The sequence below is a fragment of the Moschus berezovskii genome, chromosome 20 (genome assembly GCF_049115385.1).
Source record: "Moschus berezovskii isolate FMDL1 chromosome 20, NW_MosBer_1.0, whole genome shotgun sequence".
Classification (NCBI taxonomy): Eukaryota; Metazoa; Chordata; class Mammalia; order Artiodactyla; family Moschidae; genus Moschus; species Moschus berezovskii.
The window spans coordinates 58192240-58215059 of NC_142479.1; the positions used below are offsets into that span (position 1 = coordinate 58192240).

The 22820-nt window shown below is 40.5% G+C and overlaps 1 protein-coding gene across 5 annotated transcripts in view; it reads right to left on the minus strand.

Annotated features, from left to right (window-relative positions):
• The window catches only part of KANSL1 (KAT8 regulatory NSL complex subunit 1), a 179811-nt gene that overhangs the window by 149316 nt on the left and 7675 nt on the right, over positions 1 to 22820 (minus strand). For 2 of the 5 annotated variants that reach the window (XM_088829183.1, XM_055408115.2), the window contains exon 1: positions 3306 to 3444. The exons of 2 other annotated variants lie outside the window; for them this stretch is intronic. The gene's annotated coding sequence lies outside the window, so the exon portion shown is untranslated. Of the gene's footprint in view, positions 1 to 2887; positions 2907 to 3305; positions 3445 to 22820 lie in introns of those variants that run through there. One more of the 5 variants, XM_055408117.2, reaches the window with a different exon arrangement.

The window sequence follows — 22820 nt, forward strand, 5'->3', positions numbered from 1 at the left end:
AAGAAGGCAAAGAAAAGGTGCTTTAAAACTAAGGAAACCACTCAATAGTAAGACTTGCTCTGGCCCAATCAACTGAAGATGAACTACATACTCAGTCTGCACTAGTCCTTCCTAGTCCTTCCTTTCCAAATTCAAGGCAATGGAAAGATGTTAGAGGTTAAAAAAAAGAAAGAAAAAAATAAGAAGAAAAAAATTCCCTCTCTCTCCAGGAAGGAAATCACAATTTCTGTCTCTAATGACTCCACCAAGAAGAAAAATAATAACCCCTACTGAACTCCCCTCTCAAGGAAGCTGACAAAAAGCATTACTCTTTAAACACACGATTTTCAATTATTTAGAAAATCCAATATGGATTAGTATGTTTCTTCACAGAATTAAAAAAATTGCTTTTCTAGTACTACAACAAGGTAACTAAGCTTTACTCAGAAAAGTTCCTCTAACTAGAACCACTTGATACTAAAGTAACTTCTCAAATCAGCTTCATCAACCAAAATGGCCCCATGTTTACAGATTACATGAGTTAGGTTGTATCTAACAGAACAAATCTATCAGCTGTTAATTAAAATCTGTGGTCGATCTATAAAATCCAGAGGAGGTACAGACACTGACTACAACGTAGCATGACTAGAAACAGACCGGTACTGGCAGTGTTTGAAGAAGAAAAAAAAGAGTTTTCCTTCCTTCTCACCTTGATAAAAGTTCAAAAGTGAACTAAGGTATATTCATTTTCTAGTTTCCAGAATTTTCCTCAACAGGATAAGTCATCTAACAATGAAAGTGTGCTCTGCAGGTTTAACCACAGAAACAACATGTGTAGGCAGGAAGAAAATCATACAAAGATTGAACATCTCACCTGCTGTAAAGCACAAAACTCGAATGCTAAAATTCTGAAAAAGGCTTTCAGGAAAGATGCAGAACACTTCTAAATACTTCACTTAAATGGATTCACAAAGGTGAAGAGGCCAAAAACCCCACCATACCACAAGACTCTCTCAATACTTAACTGATCACTCTTCTAACTGTCCACAGACATAAATTAAACATGCTTCTTAAATATATACTTAAATGCAGCAGTCCTCAGAGACCAATCATTTTCACTCTAATACAGATAGTAACAATCTTTGTCACATCTGTTTCCCTCCAAGTGATGCACACTTGAAAATTAAAAAATGAACCACCTCAAACCATGAGATCGCTAACAAATATATCAAATATGCTAAAGGTCAAAGGAACTGCAGACTCTGTTGGATAAACCTAGAGGAAATCGAAATCAGAATTCCATGACTGAGGACAGTTATCTCACATTTATAATACATTTTTTAAATTCCCAAGGGATGAGCATTTTTACCTTGCCTTATTTTTAGGACTACACATCACACTGCACATATCACATGACATGATGTAACTGTTAGCAAAGAAAATGGCCCAAAACCATAAAAAATATACATGGTAGAGGAAACCAATCAATGTACACTTAAGAACCACTACATTTCGTATTTAGTTTTTGAAATGTTTTTAAAGTCACGACAGATCTTTTTTTCAAATTGAGAAAGTGGTTAGTAACCTCTGTAGAAACAACAGAGAAATGTATTTGGTATTTTATACAATAGGAATTTACCCAACTACTAGGAAAACTGACACGAAGAAACAGATAACAGAACATTCTTCTAAATCTATAGGATTAACACTAAAAATACTCGGGAACAAAAATGCATCAGAAATGTAGTATCTTTAGTTAGAAAACAATTATTACTCAAAAGTGTTCACTATTGTTGTAAGAAAAGAAAAATAGCATTAAATGACACGCCTGTAGACAACTGAAAATTTCTAAATTGGTCAGACAGTACACTAGAAAAGGAAACAAGTATAGCCTATAGAAGGGGGGAGGGGAAAACACACCCACTTAAACCCTTGTAAATAGTGGTTACTTTAAACGACCCAAAAAGCAGGGAAAATACTACAGGCTATTCTGAACGATGGAAAACATATCCCAATGTTCTACTTTTCATACTTGAAAGTGCTTTAGAAAAGAAGTTCAGTAACAATGTATAACTATATCATGATTATGCAAGGCAAAGATTATGTAATTTTATCGTTTATTTTAAATGTTATCCGACTGTAGAACTAAAAAAACTAAAACCTTTTGATCTTTCTAATGGGGAGGGGGCAAGTTCCTCTGGGCTACAATTTAAAAATATAAACACAGACCCCAAAACAAACAAAAAAACACAATGATTGCTAGCCACGTGACAAAGGAGATGGCAACACCAGGACTGTGAATGGAGGTGAGGAAGGCGAGGCAGGACTAGGAAGGTTTCTCGGAACTTTGAGGACCTCAGGATTTGAGTCTCCCGACCCTTAAGGTAACCAAACTCTAGCCCGACTAGTTGTATTGTTAACGCTCTCAAGTAGTTTATTAATAGGTCACGAAAACTGCTCCAGTGACCTCCAAAATAAAGGGGGGAAAACCGAGGAGGAGGAAAGAGAGCAATTTAAAGTGGCGCCATCATGTCACCCCTTCTCCCCTGAGGCAATCAATAAGCAATAGTTAAGTAACGTGTTTCTTCAAAAAAACCACACTGGGATCCCGACAACGGAAAACAATAGAATTTTTAAGTAAAACATGCGGGTAGGGCTGGTTATCCTATGGAAAACAATCAAACTATTTGCTGAGAATCAAAAGACCGTCAGCCGGAAAACAGGCCCCCCAAACTCACTTAAAAGCAAATAACTGTCTCTTCCTCTTTAGTTTAAAAAAAAAAAAACACGTCCGCCTGAAGGAGTCTAGATCGGAAAACGTAAGTGACCTCAATTTACAGGCAACAAAAACAATAAATAAATGAAACAAATAACCATCTCACTAAACAATCAGAGTCGTGATACACACCGTGAAACGCGCAAGATGTGTGTTTCGAGCAGAGAGAGGCCTTTTGCAGTCAAGAGAAGTTCAAGGCAAGAGCGAGAGTTTGTTTGGGTTTTTTGGTTTGTTTTTTTTAACCGGAATAAATCGTGTTCTTAAGGCCGCATTTTTAAATAGAACGCCAAAGGAAAAGCTGGCGAACGAGGCGGCAGCTGGTGGGGAAGGGCCCCCGCACACCCCCGCCCTTGGGGCGACTCCCAGCCCCGGACCCGCAGCGGGGAAGCCCGGAGAGGCCATTTAAAGTTCCGGGGATTTTTCCTGCCCTGCCCTGCCTTTCCAGTTACAACTAACAAAGAGAGGGAGAAATGGGAGCCACAGAGAGAGCGAGGAGAAGGAGAAAGGGCAGCGGGAGGAGGAGGAGAGGAGCAGCAGCACCAGCACCTACCACGTGATGGAAGAGCGTTGCCCGGGCGGATTCAGCCCCACAAAATGGGCGCAGTTTGCAAACAGCCCCCGGCCTGGGCGCCGAGGGCCGGCGGCGGGCGGGGGCGCGCGGCGGCGGCTCCGGCCCGGGCCCGCCGCTCTCCTCCCCCCCGGCGCCCGGAGCCGCCCTGACTTTCCGGGCGGGGGGGCGAGGCGGAGGGGGAGGGGAAGGCGGCGGCGGGGAGCGGCCGCTTTTTCTTCTCTTTCGGGCCCTTTCTCCGGCCTTCCTCGGCTCCGGCGGGGCCTGGGCACGGCCGGGGACCACAGCCCGGCCGGGAGGACGGGCGGGCGGGGGCAAAGGGTGAAGCCGCCCCCCCGCCCCGCACAAACAAGCGCCGCCGTCTGCAGCCCGATCCCGCACCCCGGCCGCCGCCCCCGGACGCCTCTTCCCGGCCGGGGAGCGCGCTCCAGCCGCCCCCCGCACCGCCGCGGCGAGACGAGTCGGCTTCTCTACGGTGCTCGGTTCTCCCGCCGGCTCGGCGAGCGGTGGCGGCGGTGGCGGCGGCACTGGGAAAATGGCGGCCGAGCTTCTTTTCCCTCCCCCCCTTTAATCTGAAGCGGAGGGAGAATGGAGCGAGCGAGCGGGCGAGCGCCGGGGACACGGGGAGGAGGGACAGCAGCGCCTCCGCCGGCTGCGGCTGCGGCGGCGAAGGCCCGCTCCGCCCCGGCGTGCCGCCAGGGGGCGCCCGCCGCGCCGCCCCCGCGAGCCGCCAGGAGGCGCGGCCGCCGCCGCCTCAGTCATGGCTCCTCGCCGCGGCCGCTGTTTCTGAGCCTCCAGCTGCGGAGGCCGCGGCGCCGGGACCCCGCCGTTCCCAGACATGCGGCTGCGGCACTGCGGCAGGCGGGAGCGGGCCTTCGCTCTGGCCGGGGTGAGGCTAACCTGAGGCACTGACGCCGTCACATTTCCTCCGCGCTGGGGCTGGCGGGGCCGCGCGCCGGCTGAGGGGCAAGGAAGGCTGACGCGACAGAGCAAGAGGACGTGAGCCAGGGACTGTTTGTACTGGGTAGTAAATAGATTTATGTCTTGGGCACCACACTATTCCAGGGCTAAAGATGCGCTGAGTCGGGTGGGGAGCTCCCTGACTGGTGAAGCGCTTCCCGCCGCCCTTTGTCCTAGCACTCTGCCTCCCTACACTGCAGCACGCCTGGGCACTAGCCCCGGCGCCGCGCTCCGCAGCCGCCGGGGTTAAAAAAAAAAAAAAAAGCACACGTTCTCATTGCGCAGGCGCGAGCCAGAGCCCGCGCCGGACCAGCCCGGGAAGGGCCAGCCCGGAGCGAGAAGGGGAAGTGATGGCCCACCAGCGCCGGGCCCGCTGGGAACTGTAGTTTTCGCTAAGAAGCACGCGTCTGGTTTTGGGTGTCACGGCTTGGCAGATCCGCCGAAGCAGGCAAATGGCATTACACAATGAGTATTTATGCTTCCTGTCTCCACCAAAAGGAAGTTCAGTGCTATGCTAAAAGTTTAACAAAGAACTCCATAGAGAAACCCAAATCTCATAACAAAAAGCAAACTTCCACTTGGTTTAAAGTGGTGGTACTTTATCATTTCTCATGACCAGTCAGTCAGTACGGTATTTTAGTCCTTTTCCAAAATAGGGCCTTAAAATAACGGAACTTTTTCTAGATTAAAAAAATGTAGCAATACAATGCAAAGTGTCACATTTACACAAACTATAAGCCACTACCCTTTAGAACTAAAGAAAAAGTTGCCAAAAGATGAATCCAGTACTTAAGAGACTTAAAGGAACTCTGGGATTCATCACAATATTACTTTAAATGACAGAACAACAACAAAATGTTTCCAACAATTAAATCGTCAAATGCAGATGAAAAAGGTATGCTCTACTACCAAAAAGGAAGATGAGAAATGCTCAGTACTGTTTTGTGGCTTACCAGAACCAATATCCGGTGGTATGTGTCACTTCTGTTAGTCAAAAAACTGCCTGATAGTTTATCCTCCCACAAAGCTACACTCCAACACCAGCTCCTACAGCATCTACACCTAAATTTCCATGAGTTCCCATTTGTACCTTAAAATCACACTCTCAATCATAGTCATGGTTCTTAAATACCAAAAGAAAGTTGCAGGGTCAAATTATACAAAGAATTTTTTTTAATGTATACATATCTGTACATACCTTTGAAACAGATCCTAGTCTTGACTTTTTAATTTACAATCCCGGGGGGTGGAGAGGTGGGTTAATTTTTTTTAAATGTATACACACATACATTGTGCATACATTGCAATTCCACAAAATACAGCAAAAGGTGTTAAAACACAATTCTAAAACCAATAGATGGCGAACTAGAGCCCTAATCCGAGGATTCTTAAATCTAAATGAGCAGAATGAAAAATACCAAATAAGGCATAGCCCTCTACAGTGTATACTTAAATATTATGTTCAAAGATACCCATCACAAAATCATTTTACTGTTGCTTCGATTCTAAAAACTTAAGTATCAGATTTAATTAGGTCTCCAAATAACCAAGCTTATAAAATACATTCTTTTCGATGATTAAGAAAAAAGTGGAAATGCTAATTTTTAAACATGCATTTTGGGTAAAAATAAATTCCCACTTTCCCCTTCTCTCATTGCTTAGCCCAAGAGTAAGCCTGTTTAAGTGTTTATGGCACTTAAGTCCGTCAGTTTGTTTTACATTTTCTCAAATCAGATGCCTTTCTGCTCAGACACCAATTTTTACAAATAGGGAAATTCAAAGGTGAGCCACTACAGACACAAACATTTTAGAGAAATATATATATATTTTTAATTTACCTCCAAAACACAGTGGATGTCAAGACAGATTAAACACACACACATATACTACTCATTTTTCAAATCATTCTTGAAATACTCATTGTGGTTGGGTCTCCTCCAATATCCACTCTATCTCAGTGAAATTAGTTTTAACCCATTTCTCTTTACCAGAGATTGGCTGGGAATGGGCAAGAAATGTAATCCTGGCCAATGGGACATGAGTGGAAGGCCCACTCACTGGAATACAGAATTGTAAGAAAAGCTGCTTCCATCCTAAAATGAGATGAGGAAGAAACAGCCCCTCTTCAGGTAATGCTGAACATGACACTTCAAACCACCCCAGTCACCTTACATCAAGTATGAAGACGCCACCAACATCAAAGAGCGCAGAATGGAGAGTTGGCTAGAACCCTGGTTCTTGGTGACAGCGTTAAATGATTATATTGAACAATCCTGACATTTACAAGACTAATGGACTTCCCAGCTACATGAGACCAATGTAACAACAAACATATATTACACCAATTTGCACTAGGTTGCCGATACCTAAAGTCAAAAACATAATTATAACCTCATATTTTAGAGTATTTGTATTATAATACTTTATATTATATTTTACGTAACTTCCCTCTTATATACAACTCTTTACCCATCCATTCTTTATCTGTTATTTCTGCCGTGTAAAAAAGGACCATCCCTCCTCACCACCAATCCTTGTTCATTCCTCTCCTTCAATCCACCTCTAACTTATCTTCCCTTCAAGAAAACAGTAATAAAGGAATTCCCAGACTTCCCTGCTGGTCCAGTGGCTAAGAATCCACCTGCCAATACAGGGGACATAGGTTCAATCCCTGCTTTGCGGAAATTGCATATGTCGTCAAGCAACTAAGCCCATGCTCCACAACTGCTGAAGCCCAAGTACCCTAGAGCCTGTGCACCGCAAAGAGAGCAGCCACCGCAACAAGAAGCCCACGCACCACACTGAAGAGTATCCCCCACTTGCCACAATTAGAGAAAGCCCATGCAAAGCAACGAAGACCCAGCACAGCCAAAATTAAAATATTTTTAATTCAGTATTTCAAATGGCAAACTAATCTCAAAGGATGAGGGATTATTTTGTTTTGTACTTAAAAAAAAGCAATTATTAAAATAATTCAGAAGAAAGTCCTAAAGCCTAAACCATCTAGTTTCAAAAGAACAGGGACCCCCCCCCAATTTCTGTTATTTGCCATTACATCCCAGGGACCTAGTCCAGATATCAAAGAAATGAACATATCAATCTATTTAAAATATTAAAATCATATCATGAAAGAAACATCTTTAAACTGAAATTGGTGCATGCTCTCATGTTAATATTCAGCAAGCTAAATATTAAGTAGAAAGTCAGAATAAACTGAACCAAAACTGGGAAATTTAAAGAATTTTGGATATCAGAAGGAATATGGAAGACCATCTAGTTCAACCTCCAGATTTTATTATCAGAAAGCCAAGAAAAACTAGCAAGGAGACTGCCCAAAGCCAAAGCTGGAACATAGACTGGAAAACGTGTGTCAGTCTCCAATTCTCACTTTCCCCACCACATCACCTGCATTCCAGAATTATAGCTTCCCACCGGAAATGCGCTACTCACAAACTGGCGAGTAAGAAGTGCAAACATGATGCAGGTAAACCTGAACAATACTACCAATTCAGTTTGACAAGTATCAGGATTTGTCCAAAGGTAAGTAAGAGAAAATCCTCACATTGATTACAATGACTATAGAGCTCAAAGACTGTTTTTATTAAATGATGGTCTCAGCTAATCCAGAATATCATATACTCTTACATACTCAGCCCAACTGCAACAAATTTGCAGTAAGATTAAGCAACTTAAGGCATTTGAAAAACCTGTCAGTGACAAAGTATTATAAGAATGCATGGTATTCCTTACTTTCAATCCCATCTAAAAACAAGATAATTTTCTCCCCCATACTAAAGATATAGACTCTGGAATTTACACAAAGATATTATCTTACCATCTCACCACAGAAGTGATCCAATAACTCATTGAGAACAAATACTAATCATAGGCAGCCTCATGATTTAACTGTTAGTAATGAGAACAGTGGCTTCCCTGGTGGCTCAGACGGTAAAAAGTCTGCCTACAGTGTGGGAGATGCAGGTTTGATCCCTGGGTCGATGCAGGGAAGATCCCCTGGAGAAGGAAATGGCAATCCACACCAGTATTCTTGCCTGGAAAATTCCATGCATGGAGAAGCCCACCAGGCTACAGTCCATGGAGTTGGGAACAGTCCATGGAATAAGAACAGTAACTAAAGTTACAGGTTAACCCTGAACACACTCCTTAATCAGGAAATAATTTATTGGGGGATATTGAAGAAGACAATACTAAAATGCAAATGTATGCAACTGTATCACTTAAAAAAACTAAGTCATGTTCTCCCAAGGCCATCAGCTATGTTAAGACTTAACATCAAAGATGGATGGTTTTCTCCTCTGCAGTACCAGATTTCAAAGTGGCTACACAAACACCGATTTCTAATACATGCAGTCTAACCAGAACTTTACAAGAATATTTTAATAAAGTTTCTCAAGGAGTTAAATAAAAAAATTACTGATTAAATAAAATGATTAGTTAGATAAATTATACTTAATTCTAATTATTTGAACTTCAGTAGAAAATATTCTTAAATTCTTAAAGAACTGACCAAAGAAGTTTGTTGACCAAACATAACAGAAGGAGTATTTTAATATACTAATTTTGCACATGAGCCAACTTCAAATGAAGCAATCTGCCTAGAACCTACACATTGTATCACATAATAAATGTCAGAACGTGCCCCAAAGTTACCAAGAGATTGCCTGGCTTCTTTTCCAAATGATTCATAAAGGTAAACATGCAGAACTTCAAGGCAGCTGTGAGCAGCCAAGTTGTGGAGGGCCTGATACAAAGTCAGAAGGAGAAAAAAAATATTCAAAGAGAAAAGGGGGCAACATGTGTACAAGGCAAAAGGCATTTTAAAAAAAAGTTTTCTTAAGTGAGTTGCTGAGTCTAAAGTTAGATGCAACTTCTGGAGTCCTGCTCTGCTGGCGCAGCAAACCTAGGGATTACAGAAACAGCACACCACACCTGTTCCCTCCAATAGAGAGGCACACCATTCTTGGAAAGAAACATTACTTTTTAATTCACTGATTCCTTAATGCCTGAACTGGGTTCTCAGGGACAGTGCGGAGCCTACAGCTATGGACTAGGAAGTAACTGAAGCCACTCAATAGGCAGGAGACATATTGCTGGAGTGGTGATTTAATCAAAGACTGTAGTAAAATCAGATATACTCTTGTTAAACACAAATATATTTATTGAGTGAAATTCTCATTTTTTCAAGATATGAGAATGAGTCCTTCAGAGAGATGCCCTTTTTGTGACAAGCTGCTCTGGACAACCCCAGACCTTGAGAGTATTTTAGGAGAAGCATTGCTTTAGATCATTTATAGATAAATATGAACACCTGAATACAGTCCCCTTATACAGATGATGAAACCTGAAAACATCTAATGTAAAAACTGTTGTGGGTACAAAAGTATAAATGAGACCATGAACTACTGAGAGCACATGCCTGGAATTCAGGAAATGCTAAAGTCCCGGTTTATCTCTGTCACTCATTTACTAAGAAATCATATATAATTTTCTTAACAGCAAACTTTTTCATTTCTGAATCAGACAAAAAGAACATAATATTCAGTATTTTCAGCCATATTCCAAATTAATTCTCACAATCAAATTTAGAAACAAATTTTGTCTCAAATGATCTAGCTCTAACTTGAACCAGTAGAACAAAAAAATAAAATAACCTAATGAAACTGTATCTTTTGTGGTATAAAGAAGAAAAAAGTCCAGGACTTCCCTGGTGGCCCAGTGGATAAGACTTCATGTTCCCAATGCAGGAGGACAGGGTTCCATCCCTGGTCAGGGTACTAGATTCCATATGCCATGACTAAAGATCAATGACCTGGCTAAAATCCCAGTGCAGCCAAATATAATTTTCTTTTTTAAAGAAGAAAAAACATCTTTCTGCATAGAGGAAGGAAAAAGCTACTCACATGCCCTAGAATCTCTATGGCAACAATATCAAAATGTGATCTTGCTGGTAACATTTAGGCTAGGGCATTCAATTTCTATAACATGACAACAGTAACACTTGTATTCCTGCCCTGAATAACTTTCTTTGATTCTAAATATAACTCGCTATCCCCTTAAAGTCTTATTATTAATTACCAATCGTTCATAAGCATTTACTGTCTACTGGATGCTAAACACTGTAGTACCTCTGGAAAAAAATACTAAGTCACCATCATAAGCTATATGGTGGCCAAAAAAAAAAAATCCCTTCTACTCATTGATATTTTAAATAGTTAATAATTCAAAGCAAAGAAGTAGTAAGAGATCAACAAAATTTTAGTGCTTTATGCTTTTCATTCAACTCTCTCTGGCCCTTTTGGGAAGCCTGTATAGACTCCTCCAAGAATGCTAAAATTAGGTGTTCTTTATGGCATAACTAGAATGAGGTAACAAAACAAGAACTCCAAAACAAAACTAAGAGAAGAGGTTAAGGGAACCAAGTAGGAGACAAAGATTTAAAGTGACAGACTTGAAATCTCTACCCTCAATGTCTCAAGACAGGGAAAAGGTCAAGAAAAAAATGAAAATTTGTGATCTAGTCCAATTATAGTTAATTGTACATCTCCCTTTCATTCTCAAATATTTGGTACTGCCCTATGGGAAGGCTTCTACATTTCTTGTGATTGCCACAAATTCAATAACTCATCATTTCTTAAACATTAGTTGGTATTAACTATTATCTTCATTTAGTAACAAGGGAATTAGAATTTACTGTGCTAAATGAATGTGCAAAATTAAGCCAAAACTGGACTTGTCTGGTGGTCCAGTGGTTAAAAATTCACCTGACAATGCAGAAGACACAGGTTTGATCCCTAGTCCAGGAAGATTCTACATGCTGCGAAGCAACTAAGCCCATGAGCCACACTACTGAAGCCCTTGCTTCCCAGCACTCATGTTCCACAAGAGAAGCCACTCACAATGAGAAGCCAGAGCATAGCGCCTAGAGAGTTGCTAAGACTAGAGAAAGTCCTCCCACAGCAACAAAGACCCAAGTGAAAGTCGCTCAGTAGTGTTCAACTCTGCGACCCCATGGACTATATATTCCATGGAATTTTCCAGACCAGAATACTGGAGTGGGTAGCCTTTCCCTTCTCCAGGGGATTGTCCCAACCCAGGGATCAAACCCAGGTCTCTCGCACTGCAGGTGGATTCTTTACCAGCTGAGCCACAAGGGAAGCCCAAGAATACTGGAAAGGGTAGCCTAACCCTTTCCCCAGAGGATCTTCCCGACCCAGGAATCAAACCGGGGTCTCCTGCATTGCAGGCAGATTCTTTACCAATTGAGCTACCAGGGAAGTCCCAACAAAGACCCAGCACAGTCAAAATTTTTTAAATAAATTTTTTTTTAAAATTAAGGCAAAATTATTTCAAGATAAAGTCAAAACACATCTCATTTAATATGGCGGTTATTACCATGACACCAAAACCAGACAAAGATATCATTAAAAAAAGCAACTACAGACCAATATCGTTTATGGACATAGATGTAAAACTCCTCAACAAAATACCAGCAAATGAATCTAGCAACATATAAAAAGTACTGTACACCTTTGCAAAGTGTGATTAATTCTAGGAATTCAAGATTGGTTTACTATCTGAAAGTCAATTAATATACTACAAAATCTAACACTCTTTCATGATAAAAACACACAGGAATTGAAGGAAACTTTCTTAACCTGAAAAAGTTATCCATGAAAAAACCCACGGCCAACATCATATTTAATGGAGAAAGAAAGAATATTTTCTCCCTAAAGTCAGGAACAAAACAAGGAATGTCCATTCTCACCACTTCTATTCAAAATTGTACTAGAAATTCTAACCAGGGCAATTAGGCAAGAAAAAGAAATTAGACACTTTCAGGTTACAAAGAAAGAAGTAAAATACTTCTGTGTGTATGTGACATAATCTTGTAAAAAAAAAAACACACCCACAAATAAACTATTACAGCTAATAAACATATCCATCAATGTTACAGAATTCAAGATCACTATACAAATAAATATCAATTGTATTTTGATACACTAGCAACTGGTAGGCTGCAGTCCATGGAGTCGCTACAAGTCAGACATGACTGAGCGACTTCACTTTCACTTTTCACTTTCACACATTGGAGAAGGAAATGGCAACCCACTCCAGTTTTCTTGCCTGGAGAATCCCAGGGACGGGGGAGCCTGGTGGGCTTCCATCTATGGGGTCGCACAGAGTCGGACACGACTGAAGTGACTTAGCAGCAGCAGCAGCAGCAACAAACAATCAGAAATGAAATTAAGAAAACTCCATGTACAATAGCATCAAAAAATATTTAGAAATAAATTTAACAGAAAAAGTATAAAACTTAAAATCTGAAAACTATAAAAATTGTCTCAATAAGTTAAGGAAGTACTAATTAAATGGAAAGACATCCCACGTTCAGAGACCAGAAGATGTACCCTTGTTAAGATGGCAATACTCCCTAAATTGATCTACAAATTCAATTCAATTCCAGAATATCTAAAACAACCTTGACAAGGAAGAATAAAGTTGAAGGACTCACACCTCCTGATTTCAAAACCTAATTCAAAGCTATAGAAATCAAAACAGTGTGGTACTGGCATAAGAACAGACATATAAATTAATGGAATATAAACCAGAAATAAACCCTCACACTTATAGTCAACTGATTTTTGAGATGGGTGACAAAACAATTCAGTGAGAGGCAGGAGAGGTAAAAGTTGAGGTTGGATAGTCTTCTTAACAAAAGGTCCTGGGGCAACTGGATATTCACATGCAGAAGTTGGATCCTTATTTCCCACAATACACAAAAATTGCTCAAAATGAATCATAGACTTAAATGTAAGAGATAAAACCATAAAATTCCTAGGGGAAAAAAAAAGAGCGCACATTCATTATCTTGAGTCACACAATGATTTTTAGACATGGCACCAAAAACACAAATGACAAGGAAAAATAGATGGACTGAACTTCCTCAAAATTGTAAAATTTTGGACATTAAAGGATCCCATCAAGAAAGTGAAAACAACCCATGAAAGAAAATATTTGAAATCCAGAATATATAAAGAACTCCTAGAATTCAACAATAAAAGACAATCCAGTTTAAAAATGGCAAAGACTATAATAGAAACAGACATTTCTCCAAAGACACACAAATGGCTAATAAGCATATGAAAAGATCTTATCATCATTTGCTATCAAAACCACGATGAGATACCACTTCACACCCACTAGCATGACTATAATCAAAATGACAGACTATTACAAGTCTGTAACAATTGAGGAAAATCTGAAGAAACTAGAACCCTCACAAACTGCTGGTGGAAATGTAAAATAGTATAGCTGCTTTGGAAAATAGTTTGGCTCCTCAAAGTTAAACTTACCATGTGAAAGTGAAGTTGCTCAGTCGTGTCCGACTCTTTGAGATCCCATGAACCGTAGCCTACCAGGTTCCTCTGTCCATGGGATTTTCTAGGCAAGAATACTGGAGTGGGTTGCCATTCAATTCTACTCCTAGGTATATTTCCAAGAGAACTGAAAAGAAGCGTCCAAACAAAAACTTATACAAGAGGACCTCCCTGGTGGTCCAGTGGTTAAGAATCCACTTGCCAGTGCAGGAGATGCGGGTTCAATCCCTGGTCTAGGAAGATCCCACATGCTGTGGAGCAACTATGCCACAGAACAATCAGGATCTGTGTGCTACAACTGTTGAGCCCACTCGCCACCACTACTGAAGCCTGCACTCTAGAGCCCACAAGCTGAAACTACTTAAGCCCTCAAGGCCTAGGACCAGTGCTCTGCAAAAAGAGAAGCCACCACAATGAGAAGCCCATGTACCACCACTGGAGAATAGCCCCTGCTCACTGCAACAAGAGAGCAGCAACAAAGACACAGCAGCAAAGCAACAGAGCCCACACAGCAACAAAGACCCATCACAGCCAAAAATAAATAACATTTTTTTAAACTTGTACAAGAATGGCTACAGCAGCATTATTAATAGCCTATTAAGATGTAAACAATTGAAACGTCTATCACCTAATCACTGGATAAGCAAAATGGGGTATATCCATATAATGGAATATTATTCAGCCATAAAATGAATGAAGTGCTGATATATAACACAAACGAACCTTGAAAACCTGCTAAGTGAAAGAAGCTAGTCACAAAAGAGCCCAAACTGTTTGATTCCATTTGTATGATATGTCCAGCATAGGCAAATCATAGAGACAGAAAGCAGATTAGTGGCTACCAGGGGCTAAGGGACAAAAGGAAACAGAGACTACTAAAAGATACAGGGTTTCTTTCAGGGGTGTTCTAAAATTAGTTTGTGGTGATAGATGCACAACTCTGAGCACACTAAAAAAGTCATATATTTTTAAACAGATACATTTTATGATATGTGAAATGAATAATCGGTAAAGCTGTTTTAAAAAAAAAAAAGGATGAAGCCAAAATAACAATTTCTAAACAGTTTTGATGTACCAAAAAAAAAAATATATATATATATACACACACACACATATGTATACATACACACACACATATGTTAAACTACTTGTAAAAACATCAGAAGACAACAAGCCATAATTTTGCCATTTATTTCCCCTTGAGAGATTACCTCAGAGGACTAATATGCCTTCATGTTAGATCTGCAACCTTACTGCCAACAGTATATATAAGCAAAAGTCAGGTTCTCATCAAATTCAAGTTATTCTAAAATATTCTATGTAAGAATGAAATGAGGAAGATACAACAGGTCATAGATAAAAATCATTCTTCTATAGGAATGATACAAACTAGGACAACAGTATGTCAATGAAGAGTTTAAAGAATACAAAATCCTATTCCTGGAAGGGTTATCTTCAGTGAGATAGGACTGGAATGTACTATTATTTCAAAAGCTTAAACAAAAGTAGCAGTATTATACTCTGCTCAAAGAATATTATAACAGATGGTTGGCAAGGCTTCTGTAAAAGGGTAGTTCAAAGAGAAAAATCTTGGCATTGTCATCCCCAGTTCTACCCAGAGTATAAAGTAAAACACCCTGGTCCACAAATACAGGATCTGAAAGGAAGAGTATGTGCTGAACAGGAAAAAAGATGCTGATCAGGCTACGTATTCCAAGCCAGATTGATCATTTTATTTTTGCCCCTATAAATCAATTTTTTTGTTTGTATATGGTCCAATATATTACAAATGTGATTAAAGGAGTCTATCCCCTCGCAATCAACAGACTTGTATAATTAATGCTAGACTGGTATTCAACTTCTAGTTCTAACACCACGTAACTTTGGACAAGTGACTTCACAGGTCTCAGTTGCCTCATGAAGAAAACAAGAGAGGGGCTTCTCTGGTGGCTCAGTGGTTAAGAATCTGCTGCCAATGCAGGAGATGTGGGTGTGATCCCTGATCCAGGAAGATCCCACATGCTGTGGAGCAACTAAGCCTGTGTGCCACAACTATTGAGCCTATGCTCTAGAGCCTGGAGCATGACCACTGAATCTACATGCCACAACTACTGAAGCCTGTGCACTCTGGAGCCTGTCCTCCCCAACAAAAGAAGCCACGGCAATGAGAAGACTAAGCACCGCAACCAGAGGAGCCTGTGCTCTCCGCAACTAGAGAAAACCCATGCACAGCAACAAAGACCAAGTGCAGCCAAAAATAAATAAATGCATAAAGCAAATGTTTAACACAAAGCATAGAGACGGACTTTAAAAACACTTGACTGTAAGAAAGCAAAGAAGTCAGATGCTCAACCAAAATGTTAAATCCTTAAGTAGCATGGGGGGAAGAAGGGAGGGAGGTGGGGAGAGAGGAGGAGAATAACTTTGCTCAAAATAGACAACAAAAAATGAGGAAAAGCAACAAAATATCATAAACTGTAGCTGATCAGGAGCACTAAGGCCTATGTAGGCAAAACAATTAAAATCTTGCAAGAAAATGCAAAGCCACAGAGAGGTGGTTTAAACATATAAAAAGTCAGATGCTGAATAAAGACTGATGGAGCACTTGATAAACGGTATAAACAGTGACAACAGCAAGACAGCTGGCAAACCTAACTGTAATTAGTTTCAATAACTACTGAGAAAGATATGAGCAAGAAATCTATTTCTAAATTACTCTTTAAAGTCCAAAAATCACTGAGAATGAATCAAATTCATCATTAAACAAACAAGATGCTTCCAAACTATGTTAGGTAGTCATGGAACCCCAAAGTATTCTCTGCATTTCAGAAGTATTCTCTGGGGACTTCCCTGGAGGTCTAACAATTAACAGTCTGCCTTGCAGGACTTCCCTAGTGGTACAGTGAATTAGAATCCGCTTGCCAATGCAGGAGACATGGGTTTGATCCCTAGTCCGGGAAGATTCCACATGCCTGGGAGCAACTAAGCCCATACACCACAACTATGGAGCCTAAGTACTGCAACTACTGAAGCCCAAGCACTCTAGAGCCTGTGTTCTGTAACAAGAGAAGCCACCACAATGAGATGTTGCAACAAAGAGTAGCCCCTACCTGCCACAACTAGAGAAAGCCCACATGCACAACAAAAAACCAGCACAACCAAAAATAAATTTAAAAACATCAAAAAAAAAAAAAAAAGAAAAGAATCCACCTTGCAATGCAGGGGATGTGGGTTCAATCCCTGGTTGGGGAACTAAGATCCCACACGCTATGGGGAAACTAAGCCCACACGCCACGACAACTGAGCCCGAGCTCCAGAGTCAGAAAAGCCAAATATGTATAGATACACAGATACAGATAGATATAACTCCCATCTACTCAAGAGAAGGGCTCTTGCTGTAAGCTTCAATTCAGTCAAACTGGCAAATCTCTACTAGAGGATGAGATCAGAAGACATATCTGCATAAATAACCTTCTGAGGAAAAGACAAACATGGCTTCTGAAAGATGAAATCACACAACACCAGTCAATCTAAATTCTCTGAGGAGAAAGTATTGAATATAATTTATTTAGGCTTTTACAAGTCTCGGTAAGATTCTAAATAAAAAGCTGTTTTTAAAAAGCCTGAGTGACCACACAGTTGAGAATATTTACCATAGAAGGGGCGTGATTTATGAGACTGACATACCACATACTGCACTAAGGAGGCACGTCTAGATTGGGTGAGACACAGAAATTATGGGTGGATCGATGCTGAGGTACTTCCCCATATGAAGTACAAGCACTGATCTTAGGTAATGTTTTCAAAAGGCTATATTTAACATTTTCATAAATTATATGAAAGATACACAGAGAATTTCCCATTTTGCAGATGGAGTGATGAGTTTCCTGATAGTGAAACACTACAATGAATTGGAAAAATAAGGGAACTGAGAGGTGGAAAGGATCTGTGTTATCAAATGAGAAACATCTGCAAAAACAAAGATTTATTTTTAGTTGAGAGAATACTCTGCAAGCATGAAAGCTGTCTAAATATCTATCTGCAGGGCTTTCCAGCAGAAGAGAAACTAGAGGTGCTCCAGGCAGTTCCTGTGTAGACAAAATTAGGGCCAGAGTGGAAACTGCAGAGGGACACATTTCAGCTAACATAATGACAAGCTTTCTAAGCTCCAGGCCGGAACTAACTGAAAGGATGATTCTTACTCTGAATTACCTCAAACAGCCCTCTGAGATACAAGTGGCTAAAATACTACAGGCAGGAAAATGGCAGGTATTAACAGTGCAGCATGAAAAAGTGAAAAGTAAAGCATTACAGAAGAAAAAATCTAACCTGTACCTAAAGGATGCAAAAAGAAATCTTTGAATAATTACAGAATGTTGCCTAAAGACAATGGGATTTTTGCATGCAAAGAGGGTAGGGACTGCAAATTCTATTGGCAACAAGGAAAAGACTGTGAATAGAACATATTTTCCTATCCTAATAAATCATAATTAAGCTATATCTGAAATGCAATTCTGATTGGTTACCATAAATCTAGAAAAACAAAGCAATGCTGACAAAGATCCAGAGAAGTGTACGTAAATGGAATAACTAAGAGACTGAAGGAGATTTCACTGCAGAGTACATTTTAAAATCAATCATCTTCAGCTGAAAAACATGAAATGAAAGCCAAGGGGCACTATGATCAAAATCAGAAAGTGTACCAATATTAAATACTAATTTATTCTCCAAATCTTGGTACCATATATTAGGCTTTTAAACTTGAAAAGATAGATCTCTTTTTTTCCCCACAAAAGATGAAAAGAAAGTTATGGAATGCTTTATCACTAAGTGGTATTTAGAGATAAGAATATTCAAGAAGCATATAAGTCCCTTCTGAGGTCCTACCAGATAGAAATAACATCTGAGGCCTTAAATTTCTGAAGTTAACATTTTCTTTTTAAACATTTCATTATGATGTTTCAAATGTACACAAATCAGTCCTGGGTGTTCATTAGAAGGACTGATGCTAAAGCTGAAGCTCCAATACTTTGGCCACTTCATGCAAAGAGTTGACTCACTGGAAAGGACTCTGATGCTAGGAGGGATTGGGGGCAGGAGGAGAAGGGGACGACAGAGAATGAGATGGCTGGATGGCATCACCGACTCGATGGAGGTGAGTTTGAGTGAACTCCGGGAGTTGGTGATGGACAGGGAGGCCTGGAGTGCTGTGATTCATGGGGTCGCAAAGAGTCAGACACGACTGAGCGACTGAACTGAACAAACTCCATATACCCATCACCCAATGAGGTTAACATCTTCTGAGATAACTGCCTCACCTCAAAACATCCCCTGGTGCCAACTAAGACATGACGATTGGCTGACAGCCCCTAAGAGACTCAGTAAGGCTTGCTGGTATAGTTCTTCTATTCTTTTACCTATGTGTGTACAGCTGACCCTTGAACAACACAGGTTTGAACTGGTCCACTTACACTCAGATTTTCCCCAATCAATACTACATAATGCTCAACTGAATCCCTGGAAGTAGAGCTGCAGATACAAAGGAGCTCCTCTAAAATTATATGTGTGTTTTCTATTGCATGGAGGTCAGCACCCCTAACTCTGCATGGTTCCATGTGTGTAATATATACATATACAGTCTTTATCTTTTATATATTTAGAATCCTCCTTATATATCTCTATATCCTGAATTTTTCATTTATCATACACTCAACGTTCTTGCCTGGAAAATCCCATGGACAGAGGAGTTTGGCAGGCTACAGTCCATGGGGGTTGCCAAAGAGTCGGAGACAACTGAGCAACTGAGCACATACACAACACACATAACATTCTAAGATACCGAAAGTTCTTTAAAAATATTGTGTAATGACGGTATAATAACCCACCCTTAAATATGCCATAATTGACCCATTAATCTCACTGCTCATTCAAGTTTATCCCCAATTCTTACTTCTATAAATAATGCTACAATGTATATTTTTGTTCACAAATTTTTCTATTTTTTCCCTCTTAAGATAAATTCCTAGAAGTAGAATTACTGAATTAAAGGACAGTTTAAGGTCTTTTGATATGTATTGGCAAAATATATCCCAGAAAACTTGGGCCCAATGCACTTCCATTAGCAGTTTTAGAGACCACCACCTTACTAATTGATAGGTTAAAAAAAAGTAGTATATTATTTTAAACTGAATTCCCTTGATTATGCATCAGAATAAAAATGTTTCTTATATGCTTCTTGGTCATTTGTATTTCTTCACTGTGAACTCTAATCATGATCTTTGTCAGAAAGGCTATTTTACTTTCTTTGGGCCTTAATGAAACTGAAAACCAGCTTAGATGGAGCCACATATCAGTGACTTCAGCTCCCTCTCCTGGCCAAAAAATTACTACCATGATCCAGTTATTGTTATTCAGTCGCCCAGTCATGCTCAACTCTGCGACCCCATGGATTGCAGCATACCATGATCTGGACCTAGATTTAAATACCTGTGTGTATGCACTCAGTTGCTAAGTCATGTCCAATTCTTCTTCAACCACATGGACTGGAGCCCATCAGGTTCCTCTGTCCATTAAAAGCTTGCCATTTCCTAGGTTGTTGCTACAAACACAATTTATACACGGTAATAAAAGATAAAACATTATGTGTCTAAACCCATACTTAACAGAGATGTGATGTTAAGAGAAAGGGAACACCTGATCACTTATATTTAATAATTAATGTCACCAAAAATGTTTAAATTATAATCAGGTCACTGCCAAGTTACTTACTGGATGGAACATTACAAGCCTAAAAGTCATTTCTCTATACTTTATTTTCTTTTTAATGGCCGCACTGCATGGGCACTTAAGGGATCTTCATTCCCTGACCAGGGATTGAACCTGGGGCCATAGCACTGAAAGCATCAAGTCCTAATGCCTGGACTGCCAAAGAAATCCCTATAACTTTAGTCTAATAATGTAAAACATTCTAGTTGCAAGATGACACTGGGCTGTCAGCACACTGGTTATCTTCTCTTTTTTAAAAGCAAAAATAAGAAAACAAAAACATGTACATCCCCTTCATCATTTAATGAAAGATTAAAAAAAAAAAACAAACAACCCTGTTTGTAATCCTTATTCCAAAGCTACAAAGCTGCTCACACTAAACAGATTGGGTCCTACAGTTCCAAAGGGTAAGGCCAGGATTCGCGAATGGATGATGTAGCTAACTCAACTTCTCCACTACCTGCAAGATGCAATTCACAGGTTGGGCAGTGCAGTGCTCAGACGATTCATTCATTCAACGCACATTTACTAAGTGCCATCACTTTACCAGCAGTGATGATGACAGACAGGACACAGCCCCTATTCTCAGAAAACTGGGAAACTAGCTGTCTGGAGAATGCAAAGCCTGGGTACCGTCTATGTCAGTTACTGCTGTTACTACACCTCCCTGCTATTAAAGAATTAGGAAGAATATGTTTCTGGAACAGGGCAGCACTTTAAAGGGTGGTCATTTTAAACAGTGGCAGCCATTTGTGTGAAGATTTAGAGGCAAAAGAACAAGGTGTCCAGTTCAGTGCTATTGAGTGCAGAGCTCAGGAAGGAGTAGAGGAGACGACCTGGGACAAGGGCCTGGGTGCTTGGTTTGCACTCGAAAGCCAAGGAAGCGATGGGAAGGAGACATATGGTCCTATAAGGAGACCATTTAGCTCTGGGGAAAATCTACTTGCAAATCATAGGTATATGGATGTGAGACTCATACAGTGTGAGACACAAACTTACCTAAGTTTCCCTCAGGAGCTACAAAGGCTAAGAGGAGAGAAGGCCAAGACAAGGCAAACACTGACTGAAAGAGACAAATGTCTGCACAAAAACTGAGAAAGAACAGCCAGAGGCAACAGCGGTGACAGAGCCAGCACTCAGACCATTTGTACTTCACTGTGTGTCAGGCACTCACCTACATGCTTTTCATGTATTAATTTATTTCCTCTTCATGACAGTCCGGGAAGGTTAAGTGCCACCATTTTTATTATTTTCCCATTTTTCAGATGAGGTAGCTGAGGCACGGACAAAGGCACAAAGTATGTGCAGAGCTGAAATCTGAATCTAAAGGACTCACTCCAGAGACCATGTTCTGTATCACGGCTCTACAATGCCTTCCAGAAATGACAAGAACAAGCAGGAGGGACTACCACCACCAGAGCCAGGGAGAATGGTTCACGGCATCAAAAACCACAAGAAGGCCTCAGAAAATAAGGACAGAAAGGGATGCCTCCATAAGGCAGGTACAGTGGAACACACAGGAAGAAGCTAGACAAATACTTCACTGGCAAAGGGAGCAGCGGTTGCAGTTTAAGAGTTTTGTGTTTGTAAAAAGTGAGAGACTTGAGTGTGTTTAGAAGCTGATGGACAAGAGCCAACAGGGAATGGGAGGGTAAAAATAGGTTGGGAAAAGGGACAAATGACAGACAGAGGTCTCAATGAGGAGGAAGAAAATAGCTCAAGAGACCAGAGAGGTGGCCTAGTATGAGAAGAAACAAAGACAGGGATAGGGTGGGCCCAAGAAGAGTCTCTTCCCCACAGGCTCTGTGGAGAAGGGTTTTCTCTGTAAGCAAGGGAGCTGCTTAACTTCTGAAGAACCCTTCACAGTAAGATGCTTTTAGAATTGTAGCATTATATTCTTTGATTCTTTTACTCCTGTTTTCCCTCTTAACCAGCCATCTCATTAAACTATGATCTAGGTGGCAAACAGGTCACAAGATGATTTCTAAGCAAGAAAAAAATCTAACAAAAACTAAAATCACTAGATTGTTCAGAACCAAAATATAATTGTTTAAAAAGATAGTATATTTCTATTTCTTCAAGTCAAGTATATAAGTATATTGTCTGAGCTTCCAGAACTTACTATGGCTACCCACTTTGTCCTCAATGCCCAGAGCTGCTCTCCTGCTCACGACTTGATTTCTCTCCCCAGATCTGCTTCAGTATGGTCAGCACTCTCTCTGGCCTAGTCAAACAGCCCTTCCTCCCTGAGTCCAAACAATTACCCAACACTTCCTTTCAGGACAGGTAGATAGAAGGAATTTGGGAACTAGCCTCCAATGACAATTAACAGAGCAATTTCATAGCATGTATTTATCAAAAGCAGTCCCGGACC